Here is a 19,000-nt window from a genome sequence, read left to right on the forward strand (position 1 = left end):
AAGTAGTGTAGCCAGATAGAAACCTAGGCAGGAGCACCCCCCCCTCTACTGAGATTTTGCCCTCACTGGAGGACCTCCTGGTTTTAGTCCAAGCTGCTGTTTCATGTAAGGGAAGAACCACTTGGAGACTATGGTGAGTGCAATTAAATTTGGGGAAATAAATAGCTGCACCGGGGACAGCAGCAATATCCACGAAGCTCTGTTTTGTGTTATGGGCCATTGTAACTTCATTCATTCACTCACTCATTCACTCATTCTTTTGTTTAGTCAATGAACGTGTGTATTGGGAGCCTATCGTGTGTCAGGCATTGGGTAGACAAGCCTAAGTCTCTGAGTCAGGCCCCGTCTCTGCTCTCCCAAGGCTGGTGCCTGGTGAGGGCACATGTGCACGCGCACACACTCAGACACACACACACACACACACACACACACACACACACACACACGAGGGCAATTCCTTTCAAGGCTGTTTTTATTTTTCAAATGTCCTGAACATATTCCCTGATTTGATCCATTTTCAATAGCATTGAATTTTTTTTTTGAAATTTACCAGATTCAAAGCTTATTATTTGAAAAAACCAGTGAGCTCGATCAGCATATATTTGGTCGATTGCGTTTTGACAAAGATATTGAAGCAGTTCAATTGGAAAAGGGTACTTTTTTTCAATAAATGATGCTGAAACAAATGGATATTTATATGGAAAAAAAACCAACCTTGAGCTTTATCCCACATTATACACAAGTGTTAACTGAAATGGCTCATAGACCTCAATGTAAAAGCTGGAATTATAAAATACAGAAGAAAAGAGAATATTTTTATAATTTTCTTTCAGGTAAAGTCGTCTTAGGACATAAAAAGCAATAACCATCAAAAAAGATAAATTTGACTTGATTAAAATAAGGCATTTTGATTCTTTGAAAGATACCATAAGAGATTGAATAAACAAGCCAGATATATGATTACAAAACATATATCTCACAAAAAATGCCTTTTATCAGTATGTAAAGACTTCTTACAATTTAGTATTGAATGATAAGAAAAACAACTCCGTTTTTTTACTTTTTAAAGATTGAAGGATAGTTGATTGACAGTGCTGTGCCAATCCCTGCTGTACAGCAAAGTGACTCAGTTATACACATGCACACGTTCTTTTTTTTTAATATTCTTTTCCATTATGGTTTATCCCAGGAGATTGGATATATTACCTGTGCTATATAGTAGGACCTTGTTGTTTATCCATTCTAAATGTAATAGTTTGCATCTAACAACCCCAAATTCCCAGTCCATCCTTCTCCCTCCCCCCTCCCCCTTGGCAACCACAAGTCTGATCTCTATGTTTGTGAGTCCATTTCTGTTTTGAAGACAAGTTCATTTGTGCCATATTTTAGATTCCACATATAAGTGATATCATATGGTATTTGTCTTTCTCTTTCTAACTTACTTCACTTTGTATTATAATCTCTAGTTGCATCCATGTTGCTGCAAATGGTATTATCTTGTTCTTTTTTATTGCTGAGCAGTATTCCACTGTATACATGTACCACATCTTCTTTATCCATTTATCTGTCAATGGACATTTAGGTTGCTTCCATATCTTGGCTATTGTGAATAGTGCTGCTATGACCACAGGAGTGCGTGTATCTTTTTGAACTATACTTTTGTCTGGGTATACACCCAGGAGTGAGATTGCTGGATCATATGGTAATTCTACTTTTAGTTTTCTGAGGAACCTCCATACTGTTTTCCACAGTGGCTGCACCAACCTACATTCCCACCAACAGTGTAGGAGGGTTCTCTTTTCTCCACACCCTCTCCAGCATTTGTTATTTGCAGCCTTTTTAATGATGGCCATTCTGACCAGTGTGAGGTGGTACCTCACTGTAGTTTTGATTTGCATTCTCTAATAATTAGTGATGTTGAGCATCTTTTCATGTGCCTACTGGCCATCTGTATATCTTCTTTGGAGAAATGTCTATTAAGCTCTTCTGCCCATTTTTCGATTGGGTTGAGCTGAGTTGTATGAGCTGTTTGTATATTTTGGAGATTAAGCCCTTGTTGGTTGCATCATTTGAAAATATCTTCTCGCATTCCATAGGAACAACTCAGTTTTAAAATGGGCAAAAAATATGTACAGAAATTTCACAAAAGAAAATATATAAATGGCACAAAAGATCCAGAAAAGCTGTTCAACATCTTCAGTCATGAGGAAAATGGAAATCAAAACCACAATGAGAAATTACTGCATACCCATGAGAACAGCTAAAATTTAAAAGGACTGACAATACTAAGTGTTGGTGAGTATATGGAGCAACTGGAACTCTCATACACTGTTGTGTTTGACCATTATATTTCATTGAGAAATAGCGTGTGGTGTATAACACAGGCTGCTTCCATCTATTATAAACAAGGCTCTGGAAAAGCTTTGGGGCACACTGCCCCCTTGCCGAAAGCTAGATCAAAATGCCTTAGTGCTGTGGACTGGATGCCCGTGGTGTGCTGTGGAACACACATAGACAACAAAAACTTCACTGAGGGCTTCCTGGAGGAGGAGTCCTGGTGGTTCTGAAGGAGAAGGAATTCACTGTGAAACTAAGCTAAGTCACCCTTTTAGAATTGGGTAAGTTGGCAGTGGTAAATTTTTTGGTTTTCTTTTCAAAGCAAATGGCCTCTTGTGTGACCCATGTTTTAGAGAACAGGGGCAAACTCCAAACTGTGAGTCTCGTTGGTATCTTAGATTGTGAAACAGCAGATTTGATTCTTCCTTTGCAAGTTCCTTGAACAAAGATCCCCTCCATTCACCTGGGCCCCCATCATTGGTGATTTGCTTGTGTTTCTGGATAAGGGCCCCATGGATCAATGTTTGCCTTCACCCCTGCCTGTTTGAGGGTGGCAAACAGAGCCAGCTGATGCCTGGACAATAGAATAGCAACACTGCCCTACATGGCTGTTCACTAATGTGGTGCGGGGAAAGGGTTTGTGTGTGGCAGGAGGCAAGGATCTTTGCATCTTCGCCGCGGAGGTCTGCTCCTGAGCAGATCTCCTCGTGAACACAGGGGAGCTATTTTCCTCCTATGTAAGAATGAGTAAGAAAAGCCTCAAAGATGTTCAAGATCACCTCCTGTGGCCACACCTGGGCACGCAGGGCTTCTCCCTGGATTACACCTGCTTTTGTTTTCCTCCTTGCGGTCTTCAAAAGATAGGCAGTTTCCAAAGATCTATCCTAGGCCCTTGTCTCTGCTCTCGACTCTCGGCACTCCCATACACCCCATGGCTTCATCTTTCACCTTTGTCCATCTGGCACCTGCTCTGGCCTGACATTGAGTCTGTGAAGGTGAATCTAGCCCAGGCGGGGCCCTCTGGATGCACGCACAATCGTACAAAAAGAAGCCATCACAGACCCCTGATTGGGTGGCGAGTGTGTGACAGAGGCCTGCGCAGAGTGCAGACCCCAGTGATAGCATGACGGAGGCGTCAGGGGCGTGTTTGTCAAGAGGTGATGATCTTGAAAGACAAATAGGGAGATGGTTGGGGGGAAGGGGTTGAAGAGGGGAGGTGTATTCCAGGTGAAAGGAATATCATGAACAAAGGCATGGAATTGCTTTGGATTTACCAATATATTGGCTTTGGAATTACCAATATATTGGCTTGATTTATAATCTTAACAACAAACTCCCATATAGCTCTATGTGTAAAACTCTGTCCAAGCTTTTTTCATACTCCTACCTATCCTTCAAAGCCCAGTGCAAACGATGCTTCCCCTGTGAAACCTTTCCTGATCATTCTTCTTGGAAACAATCTCACTTTCCTCTGGACTTTCCTAGCAGTTGACCTATGACATTTATTTATTTATCTTGTAGTGTAGTTAATAAAGTATATTGGATATCCTTTATTTGGCTTTAAGCCCCAAGGGCCTGGATACGGGCAGAGGCATGTTTCATCCTTCCCTTATACACTTAACACAATAACTAGTACATATTTTCATATTTGCTACTAAAAAATTTTTGCTCTGTCAATGAATGAATGTAAGAGTGAACAGTCTTTTCAGGTACTATTGTGGTAACTACATCACAGGGAATTTATCCCAGGACCCCTGCGGATACCCAAATCCACTGATCTTCAAGTCCCTTATGTAAAATGGCATAGTATTTGCATATATCCTACACACATCCTCCTGTATACTTTATAAGAGTAGGTTTTTTTTTTTTTTTGCGGTACGCGGGCCTCTCACTGTTGTGGCCTCTCCTGTTGCGGAACACAGGCTCCGGACTCGCAGGCTTAGTGGCCGTGGCTCACGTGCCCAGCTGCTCCGCGGCATGTGGGATCCTCCCGGACCGGGGCACGAACCTGTGTCCCCTGCATCGGCAGGCGGACTCTCAACCACTGCGCCACCAGGGAAGCCCCCTCCTGTATACTTTAAATCATCTCTGTATTACTTATAATACCTAATACGATATAAGTGCTATGTAAATACTTGCCAAAGCAAGGCAAATTCACGTTTTGCTTTTTGCAATTTTCTGGAATTTTTTTCACCAATATATTTGATCCTTGGTTGGTTGAACCTGAGGATGTGGAAGCCGCAATTACGCACAGCTGACTACACTATCACTTTTTCCTTCTCTAAATCACTAGTTGAGATTTAACGTTCAAACCCCTTTCCTGAAGTGCAGAACTTCTTTATAGAGGACAAGGTATTCCTTGCACTTTTAAATCGGCCCAGGTTAACCTTGTGAATCACGCTGTTTTAGTTGTTCGTCACTATCCTACATTCACCCTTTTTCTATAAGCTCATCCCTGGAAAAGTTCTTGCTGGGACTTTCCTGTCCTTCTATCTGCTGGCTTCCAGGTTCCTCCTTGATTCTGGGGTGACAATGCCTTTTTTTGAAATCACCTCACTGCAGCTGCTGAACTCCCTGAAGTTTGCCCAGAGAATGTCCAGATAGTCACACTGGTGGTGCACCGTGTTTCTCTCCTCCCCTTTGTGATATTGAACCTAATTCCCTTAAGTGCTCCAAAGCCTTCTTCCATCTGCCCGTGCTTTCCACATCTCCTTGACCTCACCTTCCCCACTGCTCCCCGAGAGTCTCCTGCCATCTTGGTGACACAGACATCATGTCCATTTCCAGACCTCATTGTTTTCCTCCAGGAAAGCTTTAGTGCATCTAAAATTAACTTTCTTTTGTTTTACATTTTGAGCAGTCCTAGGTTCTTTTCCATGCTACGTATCATGAAAAGCAGTTGGCTTAAATGTGCCACATGGTCAAGGAGTATTTACCTCAATTCACCTCCGTGTCAAACGATCCTCTGTAGCTCCCTCCGATAAATCAGAGCCCAGACTTTCACGTCATGGACATCACTATTAATTGAGCACACATTATGTGCCAAGCATTGTGAATAGTTTGGTGGGGAAGACAGGTGTGAAGGGAGGACTCCATGAGTTTAGTGCCCCGGGAACAGGGATCAGGGGAGAGAGGTGTGTGTTGGCAGAGTTCATCCGGGAATCGATACCTGAGTTCAGTCTCAAAGGAGAAGATGGTGATCACAGGTGCAAGGCATGGGATGGCAGAAGGCGGGTGGACAGTGGCGGAAGAGGATGGAATATTCCAGGCAGAGTGGAGAGAATATAGGACCGGCCTCATTTATGAAGCCATTTCTCTCTTTCAGCATTTCTGCTCTATTGCCTTGGGCGTTTCGCTTAATGGACATCTGGTCTCCCCCGCTCTATTTTTAAGTGTCTTAGGAACAAAGATGCTGCCACTTCCTTGGCATTTCATGAAATTCCTAAAAGGAGCAGGCACTATTAAGAAGAACAGATGCTGGGTAGGTGTTGGAGGAGTGAGCAAAAGGTCTGCAGGGTGGGTTCCTTTAAATGGAATTGGAAGGTTTTGTCTTCCTGTGTAAAGATAACTCCACTCTTGCCTTAAAATGAAGCGTGAACAGACGATCAACAGCTTCTTGCTTTGGCCTGGGTGTGGTAACATCTAGTCCATTAATATGTTTTGGGGCCCTTTCCACTGACATTTTTTCCTGAAGCTGCGCTGCAGCATTTCTGAGGTCCTCGGCTTCCTCTCCAGTCGTTTGCACACCCCCGGGTAGGAAGGGCTTTCTCTCTCTGTTTATGAACAAGGTGATGTGTGTCAAATTGCCTTGGCTTAACCAGGCAATTGTGCACCTTTAAAAGGTACGGGGAAATGTTTCTCTGTGGTCAGATTGGCCCACTATGCACATCTGTTCTCTTGACCAAACTCCGGCAATCTGCCCTCGCTTAGCTGCAAATTCCACAACCTGCTCCTGGCTGGCAGCCCAGGCCCCACAGGAGCGTATGTGTGTGGCCAGCCGGCTGGGTTTTTGGCCGTCTAGAGACACTGGAGGGTGGCAGTCAAAGGAATCAAAGTTCATGGGTCCCCACAGCTTCAAGACATCCCTGGGAAATCTACAAAGATCTTAGGAGGGACCCAGAGGAAAAGGAGGGGAGAAGAGAAGAGAATTTGCCTAGAGAGAAGGCGTGTGCACTGCTTTGGGGAAGTTTGAGTGGGAACTGAATCCAATATCCACATGGTTTTTCCTTTTAGAAGATGACCTACACGGGGGTTAATTTGATTAAAAGCCAGACACATTTTTGTCTTTCCCCAAACTCTGGCTTTCCCCCAAATTCTATGCACGTGTTCCACACTTCAGTAAATCCCCGTGAATAACACTCAACCGTGATGGGGAACAGTGCAGAATTAAGCCTAGTTGCCTTCATGGAGGATTTTATTTCCAAAGACCACCAAAGATACCCAGCGCCCCGTGACTTCTCCCCACCCCTACAACCTCCACCCCTTTCCCAGCCGTCCTCGCTGCTCCCCTGGATTATCACACCTGCTCTCCTTGCCTCTGCTCTTTCCCACCACAGTCTCTTCTCAGCACAGGTGCCAGAGTTTGCCTCTTAAAATAGGGCAGCCTGGGAACATAGCAAATATTTTATAATAACTATAAATGGAGTATAACCTTTACAAGTTGTGAATCACTATATTGTACACCTATAATTTATATAATATTAGACATCAGCTATACTTCAGTCAGTTGACCAATAGGGTGGCTTGTGTCATGTCTCTGCCCAAAACTCTCCAATGACTTCTCATCTGACACAGAATAAAAGCCTAGATCCTCATATTGGCCATCAGGGCCCTCAGCCACCCCTCCCCTTGTTACCTCTCTGTCATTCCTCCTCTCCCCGTAGCTTACTCTGCTCCAGGCACGTTGACCTTCTGGTCCTTTTACTGGAATGCTCATCCCCCAGGTGTCTCTGGGTCTTTGCTCATCCCCCAGTGGGTCACTCCCTTGCTGTCTTCTGGTCTTCACTCAGATGCTGCTTCCCCCCGCCTCCCCCCCGGCCTTCTCATCATCCCCGTTTGAGATGGCTCTCATGCCCACCCAGCACTTCCTCTTCCACTTCCCTGGTTTAGTTTTTCCACAGTACTTCTCACCCTTTGACATACTATAGATGCTGCTGCTTGGTTTTCTATTTATCTCCAACTTAGGTGTAGGGGGCCAAGTAAACTAAGGAATCTTCATTCCAGGCTGGGAACACGGGTTGTGGGGTGATGGTTCTTGAGAACGTGCTGGTCTTTTCTTCTCCACCCTTGGGAGAAAGCTGTGCTTTCCTGCTGTTCTTGTCACTGTACTGTAAATGCCTGTGTGGAATCAGTGCCCGGTGGGAGAGGCGCCCACACGGGCTGGGAGGTGAGTAGGCAGGTGGCCCGAGGACTGGCTACTGCAGGCACTTCAAGACAATTATAGCCACTTAACTGGCCTCTTCGTCATTAGAAACACGAGGAAGATGCTTGATGCCCCCACGGGCCTCTTACGTGGTTGATAACATCTCCCCATCTGTCTCCAGCAACTGACCCCTCCAGCTTCTTAAGAGCTCAGTCAGAGCTTTGCCTTAACCAGGAGAGAGCTGGGCTGTGGAGAGGTTAAATGTGGGGCATCTCTGCTTTCTTCACTGGAGTGATTTCTGGAATTCAGTGGCTTTGGCTTTTTTTTAAAATTTAAACAAACTGACTCTGAGGTTAACTTCCTTTTTAATTGATTAATCTCGTATGCTTGGAAATTACATGTACTTCTGGGATTTGGTTCTCCCAGAATTGAATAAATTTGCCATTTATGGTTAAGAGCAAAACTCAAGAGATCGTTGTGAGCAAAGCAAAGCAAACGCGTTTTTCCTTTCTTAGACATAGATCCTTGCCTTATTATTCTCCCACCAATTGTAGATAAACTGACTGAGTTAGACTGAGTGAGACTGCCTGGGTTCCAAGCCCAGCTTACCCGCTCCACATTACAAGTTCCTCACTGATAAAATTGGGATACCAGTAGTATCTACCTCTTAGCTATTATGAGTTAAGGCAGGTATCACCATAATGTGTGTGAGTGCAGAGTAAAACTCAATAAACGTTAGCTGTCATTATGGCTAGCCCCTAAGTACACATCTTCTGAGGGCAGATCAAAACCAGCTAATCATAGTCTATAAACTTTGAAGTGAACAAGAGGGTTTACAATCCTGAGTCCGTGTCACAATATATTATTCGTGAAACATGGCTCTAAGGTGCTCTTTTTATTTGGAAAGTGATTACTGGCATTGGATTTTATGGGTTTTGTTTGTTCTGCTTTATAGAGTGTATAACTTGGGAAAAGTGTACTTTAAGCTCTTTCTTCTTTGCAATACTTCTTTCATTCTCTTGCCTGATGCCAAATATTTGTGTCGTATTAGATGTGTTCATTTATTTGTTCAACAAATATTGAGCCCCGACTTCATCTTCCTAGGGCCTCAGACCTGAATCCCCTATGTCCCCGTGCATAGGGAGGCCCAGTTTTGTGCAGGCAGACATCTACCTACGTCAAGAGTCATATCACTTCATATCACAGATAGGAAATATGTCGGAGTTGGGAGAGGAAGCAGCTCTCTGTGTCTCGAGGAAAGGAGGAGCGCCAGGGAGACTTTGCATGCAGGAAGCACAGGGAGAGGAATGGGAAGCACGTGACATTCTTTGTTCTAAGACTGTGAGCGGTGTGATAGGGCCCAAAGCAGGTTACACACTGGGAGGCAGAAGACAAGCCAACAGAGTCCAGATTATAAAGGAATTTCCAGGCCACGCCAAGGATCTGGGGCTTTATGTGTGTACACTAAGAAAATTTCCACGGGTTTAATGGAGTAAGATAGCATCAGATTTCCATTGTAGAAGGAAAGGGGCTGCGACTAGAGGCATGGACACCAGTTAATAGTAATAGCTCATTTTTTTTTTTAACAGCTTTATCGGAGTATAATTGCTTTACAATGGTGTGTTAGTTTCTGCTTTATAACAAAGTAAATCAGCTATACATATACATATATCCCCATACCTCCTCCCTCTTGCGTCTCCCTCCCACCCTCTACCCCATCCCTCTAGGTGGTCACAAAGCACCGAGCTGATCTCCCTGTGAATAGCTCATGTTTTAACTCACAAGTCCCCTGTGACATGGGCACTACTGTTACCACTTTACTGATGAAGAAACTGAAATACAGAGAAGGAACTATCCCAAGGTCACACAACAAAGAGGAACCACTTGGATTTGAACCCTATCAACATGACTCCAGAGTCTGGATATGGAAACACTAGGCAATGGAATCTTTCTAGATATCTACTATCTAAGAAACTATAATAATAGTTCTCATGAGAAATGATGACTACCCAAACCACCTGTGTAGTACTGAAGCTGCAGGATACGGGACAGTTGTCCTCTGGAGCAGAGATTTCTACATGTCCACTCAATATCCATTCTCTCTCTTAGAACTCCCAATTTTTATTGGAGCATCTGACTGACTGGAATATAGACTCTCTTTCCCAGCTATCCCTGCACTAGATGTGGCCATGAGACAAAGTTCTGGCAAATGAGATATGGCAGCTTCTAGAAATTTTCCTAATAATTGGCACATGCCCCTTGCCTCTTTCTTCCTTATCACTTTCTCCATCCTGCTGCGTGGAATGTGGACGTGGTGGCTACCATCTTGGATCATGACAGCAGGAGCTACTCACTGCTGTCACTGCTGAAGGAGCATGGCTACCTGAAGTCTTTGTGGAGCAGGGCTGCCACACCAGCCTGAACTGCCTGCTCTGGGATTTTCCCTGAGAGACAGGTAAACTTTTATTTTGCTTCAGACAGTGTTATTTTGGGTCTCAGTTATTTTCAGCCAAACTTGATTCTTACCAATACATCCGCCAACTTCTCAGAAGAAAATTATAAAGTATTAGAAATATGATAAGATAGAATTATCAAAGTAGATGAAGTCAATTATGCAAGTTGTGAAACATAAAAATCATGGTTCAATTTATTTTGCAACAGTTTAAAACTCCCAAGACTTTTGTCGACATACAAAATAAAAACAAGGAAAACTATGATCTGTGGAAGCGGTGGATCTGAGTTCCCAGTGTGGCAGAGCCAGGAGACATGAGTGTGTCAGCATTCCATTGTGTTAGGGCCACACTCGCCCATTGCTACCCCCAGAAAGAAAACAGCCACCTGTAATGGATTTGATTATCATTTCAAACTCCCCACCTTGTCCCATAGTAGGATTATATATCCACACCCTTTATCACATGACATTGGCAATGCTTCCTGGTGGAGTCGACAGAAAGGACACTCTCTCATCACTGATTTTAGGCTTGGCCATGCTTAGTCTATGGAATGTTAGTGGATGCCATACAGGTAGAGGCTTGAAACGTGCTTTGGTGGTTTTGCTTGCCCTCTTACACTCCTGCCACCTCCTGTGAGAAGCACACATCGTTAAGTGAAATGCTCATGTATGAAAATATACAAATGCTCCTTTTGCGTCTAGTTCAAAGATATGAAGATATCAACCGAGAATCACTACGATCCAAAATGATCTCAGTGATCCTTTTTTGGTAGCAGCTTTATTCGGACATAATTCAATACCATACAATTTATCCATTAAAAGGATACAGTTCAAAGGGTCTTCATATATTCACAGATTTGTGCAGTCATCACCACAATCAATTTTAGAACATTTTCATCAGCCCAAAAAGAAACCCCGTACTCTTTAGTAGTTACCACCACTCCCCAACTCCCAGCCCCTTTCTCCATCCCTAGGCAACCACTAATCTATTTTCTGTCGCTGTAGACTTGTCTATTCTGGGCTTTTCATATAAATGGAATCACACGTTATGTGATCTTTTGGGACTGGCTTCTTTCACTTTGCGTAATGTTTTCAAAGTTTATCCATGTTGTAGCATGTATCATTGCTTCATTACTTTTTATTGACAAATAATATTCTATTGTGTGGATATGCCACATTTTAGTTATCCATTCGTCAGTTGATGAACTCAGTGGTACTTTTGAGTACCCATAGAAATACACAGAAGGAAGAAGAGTGGTGCAGTGTGCTAATGACTTTATGGGACAAAAGACTATTGGAATGTACTGGCCATGTACATACGATGGTTCCATCCACACACAGTTCCATTTCTCATAGTAAATAAAGAAGTTGGCGTATGATTTGATATGTCTCTCTGAGACTTGCTAGCATGTACCAGTGCCCCCAGGTGCAATCAACTTGTAGTCACAAATGCAATGATGGTTCTATACCACTGAGGCCAGACTCTAGGTGGGTGAATTCGCCAAGGCAAATGCCACCTTCAGTCTGAGTGACCAGGTGGTCTTTCTGGGCCACAGCCAGTGGTATTTATTTATTTTTTTAAAAATTCTGTATAACTCATGGAGACTGAAAGTTTCTTTCCTTGAAACCCAGGTAATTAAGTCATTTCTTCTCTGTGGTCCATTGTGTATGGTGATGATATCAAAATTCCGAGTGTTACTTCCTCCTTCACGGCCTGAATTCTTGGACATCTTTATTTTACTGAACCAGCAGGTTTACTGATGCCCAGGGTCAAACATATTTGTCTCTATCACTCACATTACACCAAGGAGCTTGGTCATCTCTCTTACAGTGAGCACACTGCAGTGACTAAGGAGTCCTGGAGTCCCACCAGACTAGAAATGTGACATGTCAGACTAGAGGAATTTTCTCTGGAGCAGTGACTGCCGACCCTAAGGACGAGGGGTCACTATTTCAGGAGCGTGTACTTTGAAAGCAGAGCAACATTTTGTCCCATTGTTTTGATTTATTTTCATCTTAATATTTAATTTAGATCAAAGATCAATTATTATTAAAGGAGGGGAAGAGGATTTTATCTCATCAAAAGTGTTCAGGGACTTGCAATTTGTAGATAAATAAGTCTTGGGGGTCTAATCCAAAGCATAGTGATTATAGATAACAATACTGTATTACAAACTTCCAAGTTGCTAAGAGACTAGATCTTAATTGTTCTCACCACACAAAAAAGAAATAATCATTATGTGACATGATAGAAGTGTTGGCTAATGCTACAGTGGTAATCATACTGCAGTATAGGAACATATCAAATCAATATGTTTTTGTACACCTTAAACTTACTTAATGTTATATGACAATCATCTTTCAATTAAAAAAATGAAAGTCTTTAATGGCAAAAAAGTGTTCAGGGGAACATGGGTTTAGAAAGTTTAAAAACTACTACATGACAAAATAAATAAATAAATAATAACGTGTGGGTAGTAAACCCCAGTGCCTCCAGGACCAGACAGGAAGAGCCAGTCAGATGGATTGGGAGGGACAACCTCAAGCTGGGGAAAGGAGATCGGCCACATTCTCTTATTAAGCTGATAACATTAGACACGAATAATCAAGAGGTGGGTAAAAATATACATAGCGTGAAATACACTCTTGAATAACCCCTTGATAAAAGAGAAAATTGAAAAGTAAATTATGAAGTATCTAAGAAACAAGGGAAAGTAGAATACTTTGGGTATTATGGGTCTGTGGGGCAGAGTGAAAGCTGTACTCAGAGGGCAAAGTATAGCCCAGCGGTCCCCAACCTTTTTTGGCACCAGGGACAGGTTTCATGGAAGACAATTTTTCCACAGACCGGGCCGGGGTAGGAGGGATGTTTCAGGCAGTAACGCTAGCGATGGGGAGAGGCAGATGAAGCTTCGTTCGCTGGCCCGCCGCTCACTTCCTACTGTCTGGTTCCTAACAGCCCTGGACGTGTAGCGATCTGCAGCCCGGGGGTTGGGGACCCCTGGTATAGCCAATGCTTTTATTGGGGTTAGCCAACTTTTTCTGTAAAGGGCTAGGGCTTTGTGGACTATATGGTCTCTGTTACAGACTTTTTTTCTGACGGTGCTTTAAAAATGTAGAAACCATTCTTAGCTGCCAAGTTGTACAATAACAAGTTGTGGGTCCAATTTGGCTCATGTGTAATAGGTTGGTGACCCCTGCTTTTATTATTAAGGAGAACTCCTCCCCCGCAAAACTTCAGTACTAATCTTAAGAAGCAGAAAAAAAATGTTAACAGCAACAAATGAAACTACAAAGAGAAATTAATAAAGACAAAAGCTGAAATAAATGGCATAAGAAACAAAAAGAAAATAATAGAAAGAATTCATAAATCCAGAAGCTGGGTGTTAAGACCAATAAAATAGAGAAACCCTTGGAAGTTTGACTACGAAAAGGAGAGAGAGCAAGAATGTACAAAATTAGCAATGAAAGAGGAGATATAACTACAGCTACAGGAAGGATATTTTTTAAATCGAAGAGAATACTACATGCAACAAAATGGCAATAAATTTGAAAAGCTAAAATAAACAATCTCCTAGCACACACTATCAAAATTGATCCAAGAAGAAATGAAAACTGAGGAGACCAAGTGCCACAGAAGAAAGACGATTAAAGGTTTACCATTGGAAAAGACACCAGTATCAGATGGGTTCACAGGTTTACATACTCTTTAAAAAATAAATAATTCTACTAGCTTAAAAGAAAACCTTCCAGGTAATAGAAAAAGATGAAAAATTCTGTAAATTCCTCTTCTTAGAAAGGAAGGAGTTAAAAGTTCTAGAATAGGAGCAGCATCTAAATTTTATCTTGAATGCCAACCCAGATCAATGGGTAGTGTCTGCTTGGAGGCCCTGTGAAAGAGATTGTGAGACCCAGTTGAGATCCCGTGAAGAAAAATTGGGGTCTGATTTACCATCCCTGACTCAGCCTGGAATATAAATCAAATGGATCTTATGGGAATTTTTCCACTGACATAACCAGGAACTACTCTATGATATCTTATGGATTTCTGATCAATTTATTTGAGAAAACTTACACGTTCAGTAAAATTTATATTCCTCTAATGACAATTCAGCAGACATATGAAAATCATCTAGATTAAACCTCGAGACCCAAATCTAACTGCATTAATCCTCACTGCTCTGGGTGTAGCAAATGTATCGGAAGAAACCAATAAGATCATGGGATACTTTCCAGTTTGAGGACCATCATGGGAAGATTATCTTCCCATCCTTGGTACTTTTGCCGATTTGTAGCTGAAAGGAAATCTTGCCATTCCATTGATTGAAAAGTGACCTCAGAGCTTTCTTTTCCTAATTAACCAAGGGCAAAAGTAAACAGAGGACATCTCTTCCATTCCCAAGAGGCAGCTCGTTCAAGTGTCTGCAGTGGTCAGCCCTGCCTGGGCTTCCATAGTCTATCACAGTGCCCCCTGCAAGTAGACAGAGGAAAAAAGGGCCGGACTCAGTAGAGAGGATAACAGGAACTGCCAGGGCAATGAGTACCTCTTCATCATTATACAAAAGGGAATTGTAGTTTTACTCTCCTTGTTTTTATGATGAAGTAAGATAAAATAGAAAAGAAGAGCGAGAGAAATGATTGCTTGGGAAACGGCCTCAAACCTAGCACATGTTTATTTAAGCGTTTCTGTGCAAACATAACCCTGGGTGTCCGTTAAATCAGTAGGCATGTCAGTTGGCACTTCTGGTTACAGACCATTTTACGGTCATACATCATTCATAGCCGTAAAAGCCATTTGCCCTCTGTCACCCAACCAATCAGGATCCAGCCCAGAGGAAGCAGAGCAGGAGCCTAGCGGTCTTCTCTGGGCTCCTCTGAATTTCCACAACTAGGTTCAGCAGAATGTCACAGAAAATTAACTCTCCTAGGTTATTAAGAACCTCTTCCCTACCCTCTCTCCACTGAAGAGCAATATATGATTTCAGGCTAATATTTACCCCATCACAAGCAACAATTTGTGACGTACAGGACAAAAGTACACTGGGCATCACACACAAATCCAGCGTCATCCCTGCTGCTCTGAGCCACTCGAATGAAAGGACACGAATAGGGAGCTGATCGCCCGTGCCTCGACAATTCACTCCTAATGCCCACTTTGAGCAGATTTGAAATTGCTGTCATCATCTAAGCCACCCAGCGACTAACCTTGATCTGCCCTCGTTTCACTCTTGCGAGTTCACATGTTTTCACTCTTCACCTCCTCACTGTTATTTTGTTATTGACACTGAGAAGCCTGCTGAGGCCTGATGATGGCCTCAGGCCTTGCAAACCATGCGTCTTTGGGTTCTTGCCAAATGCTGTTGCCTCTGAGATGGTATTTCACCTGAAATGCCTCCCCAGATCTAGGGTCTTCCCTTTATATTTATTACTGCTTAACTCTTTCTTAGTGCACACCTTCATTTATGAATAAGGCTCGTCGCAGTTGTCATAACCCCAGTGGGCACCAGGACAGCCCCATCTGGTCACCCCACTCCATCTCTGCTTGGGCATTTCGCATGTCTTCAGCCTCTCCAGTCGTAACAGGCTAGGATCAATTTTCCAGTGGCAGCTTGGAAATAATAGTGTGAGATGTACATTAATACAGAAATATATTGTGAAACTGTCCTTAAACAAACAAATGAGCCACTTTAAAATATTACTGCTATAAATGACCATGACAGTAGCACAGCACATATAATAAAAAATAACTGCTGAAGAGAGGCTGCTGAATTACTATAGTAATAAACCAGATGTAATTATTATCGTTTAACACGGTCATTGAATATCATGAATCCCTGAAGCCATTAAAATATTTATGATTAAACATTTGCTATTTCTTAGAACATATAGTTGGGTACTAAAAAACTGTTAAAGTATTATTTCAGCTAATATATGCCAGTTGTATCATAGAGGTCAACCGACATTGCCTGAATCCTTTCAAAGAGGGATGAACAGCTGTCTCTCCGTAGCTGGACATATTTCAGGATGTGTATGCTAGTACTGTATACTCTCATGGTTCTGGGGAGGATGTATATACTACACACTACTAAGGTAAAAATATGTTCCTATTCTGTATGAACAGATGTGGGCTTGGGGGCTGTACTGGTCATTCTTCTAGAAAAAAAGCACATGTAGCAGATGCTTTCGAAGACCTGCTCATATCGCCTTTTCCCTTGGTACTTGCCCTGAGCATCCTTCAGCAAGCCTCTCAACCAGAAGGCCTTCACTGGGCCAGCAGGAGCCTGAAACACTGGGGCATTAATGCCCCAGGGAGCAGCCCTCAGCCCTGGTGGATAGAAGTTGGAGAATAAATATCTTGGCCAAATTTACAGACATACCTCTCTTTTGAAATCTGTCCCTTGGCCATGCTCTTGATACCCTCGTCTTTTCCCTGATGATTGTTTTGAGTTCAAACTTCAGTTCAGTTAAGCATTAGGTGGGATTTGTTGTGCTGAACAAATATAGTACAACCAGTGTCTTCTCAAATTTAACTAGAGACACTTCTGTACCATAAGGTCAGTCTTCCCGGGTGTTTGCTTCTCATCTCTTTCCCTGTTTCCCGGCAGTTCCAGCTCCATCAGCAGATGAGGGTTGTTGCCAGGAAAGGAGCTCATCCATCCGTGGAGCATCCTGGTGATAGCCCAGGAGTGTCGGGCTCAGTGCAGGAAAGAAGAGATGAATGAGAATTCTTCAGCACTATGGCTTGGGGCTTACCTGAATATTTTAATTATTCATGCTACCAGAATTGACTGCTTTTTAAAAATGAATACCAACAGTAATCACCTTTCCCTATATCTTTAGAGACAAACATTATCCAAGAAATAAGATGCCTGTGTTGTTTGAACCCTGCTAGGGCACAATGTGTTGAGAAATAAAAAAGTAGGGATTTTAGAGAGAGACCTAGACTTGAGCCCCAGATCTGTTCCTGACCTGGTGTGTAGATATAAAGCACATGTTATATAACTCTTTCGAGCCTCCTAACTTGCCAGAGGCTCAGTGTTCTTATAAGTGAGGTGACCATTGCAATCGTATAAATTGATATAATGTGTGTAAAGCATTTATATATACTACCATATTAGTGATAGGTATTTAATAAACGTTAATTTATTAGATGAGGAATGAATGGTGAATTTACCCACACTCTCATGGTGACAATTTAATTCTTGGCATAAGATATCACCTATTGGGAACCCATTTGGTTCCCAGCATGTCTCTCTCTAGTTTCCCATCATATGATTTTGGCAGTGTTATACATCTCTGTCATGTGGGTTCCATGTTTGTCCTTATACTCCCAAATTATACTTGTAGGTCCATCCTGTTCTTGCTGTGGTTTCACGTTTGTAGGTTTAATAACCTGGGCCATGGTCTGATGTATGTACAGGAAAACTCACAAAGCCTCAGAGTGGAATAAAAAACATTTTCGAAGACCCCTGCTGGCTCAGTCAACCCTAATGAGCTATTAGGTCATTAGAGACTCTTTGCCATCAATTAATCATTAGATCAGCAACCATTCATTGAGGACAGTGGGGGAATTCATCTTAAAGGGATAGTAATATTAGCATACAAAGGAGCCGTTGCTGGCATCTCTGAAAATCTGAAAAGTAGCCCCATGTGGTCTTTTCAACTTGTTAGTTCCTCCGAAGTCTGACACGAGGGCTCATCCAGTATAGTGGCTTAAATTTGCAGGTTACCTTGCCTTGGGAAGAATTTCCAGTGAAAGAAGAATTAAGGGCTTGTTATAGTTTATATGTAGGCATATAGCCCAGGTGGGGTAAAACAGGCTAAAATCCTCTCGTTCACGTGGTGTATGAGTATCACTGCCTTGCCCATGATTTCTGTGACTTCCTAGGGGCTTGTGTTCTTGGGGATCTCTTCCTCCAATACATTGTTCCTGCTGGCCTCTGGATCTCTCTTGGACACCAATGCTGCTCTCCTCTGCCCGGTAGCCACCAAGACACCCTCAGTTTCCTTGAGGGCTTCCAGTATCTACTCATATAATGCAATATCTAGAGACCTATGGTGACAATTCCATGTATTTGTGTGCTCACACACAGCAAGTGCTACTTAGCAATCCAGCTTGGCGGACTACTAACTGCTAACTAAAAACTGAATATGGGACATCATCTTTGGTGATGTTGCCTCTGTCATACCCACATCAAGGTAACCTCTTTGCCAGCTCTCCTCCTAAACATCTCCCACCAGCTGCTCTGTCCCTATCCCTCAAAATATTCTTCCCCTCTCTCTGTTTTTTAGGCTGCTCCCAGCACCTCAAAATTACTAAGCAGAGCATTTCACTAACGTTACTCCTATGTTACTAAGCAGGACAATTGTCTTGGACCCCATCTAAAGGCCCCAAAATGGCCAGCCAAGTATTTGCTAAAAGGAAGACAGTTCTTCTCCTAAGATGAATTCTGTTGTGACTAACAGATGATTTTCTCCAAATATTTGTGACATTTGTATAAGTAATCAAAGATCGTGCTCATTAATGCTTGATTATTTTATTATTTTCAGGAATTGCACTGGAGAACTTCATTACCCACACCGCATCCACTGAGTTCATAGCACCTCCTGGAATGAACCATGGTCTCCTAAGGGCGGGTAGGTGAAGCCAAAGTTTGTCTCTGTGGGAATTTCATTTCTGAAGTTACAATGAGCAAATATAATTTACAATTATATGTACAATTCTCAATGTATGAATACTCATTTAAAAATGCTTCCTGGCTCGCTTTAAATGAAAGTAAATGTTATTACCTTTTATAAACTGGTAAGAACGCTTTGGAGGAGGATTATTCTGCTGGAAATGTCCAAGA

At 42.5% G+C, this 19,000-nt stretch overlaps 1 protein-coding gene across 1 annotated transcript in view; it reads left to right on the plus strand.

Moving 5' to 3' along the window:
* LOC109548554 (uncharacterized) overlaps window positions 1-19,000 on the plus strand; it is a 267,207-nt gene that overhangs the window by 118,992 nt on the left and 129,215 nt on the right. The window contains exon 4 of the mRNA XM_073809761.1: window positions 18,702-18,788. The gene's annotated coding sequence lies outside the window, so the exon portion shown is untranslated. The remainder of the gene's footprint in view (window positions 1-18,701; window positions 18,789-19,000) is intronic.

Source organism: Tursiops truncatus, chromosome 9 (genome assembly GCF_011762595.2).
Source record: "Tursiops truncatus isolate mTurTru1 chromosome 9, mTurTru1.mat.Y, whole genome shotgun sequence".
In the NCBI taxonomy this organism is placed as follows: domain Eukaryota; kingdom Metazoa; phylum Chordata; class Mammalia; order Artiodactyla; family Delphinidae; genus Tursiops; species Tursiops truncatus.